This window comes from Pteropus alecto, unplaced genomic scaffold (genome assembly GCF_000325575.1).
Source record: "Pteropus alecto unplaced genomic scaffold, ASM32557v1 scaffold39, whole genome shotgun sequence".
NCBI classification, from domain to species: Eukaryota; Metazoa; Chordata; class Mammalia; order Chiroptera; family Pteropodidae; genus Pteropus; species Pteropus alecto.
In genome coordinates, this window is record NW_006443568.1 from 10,819,827 (window position 1) to 10,820,034 (window position 208).

Here is a 208-nt window from a genome sequence, read left to right on the forward strand (position 1 = left end):
TTCCTGAGTGCCAGGCCCTGATTCCATTACCAGGAATCTCCTCAGTCCGATTCCATCCAGCTGAGAGAAAACTGAGTCTCCAAGGTGTCACCTGGCAAAGCCAAGCTGGGAGTGAAGGAACAGCAGCCGTCCTCGGAGAGAAGGCGAAACTGCACCACGTGGTCAGGCAGCTTCCATGTTATCACTCACCCTCTGGCTAACCTTCTGG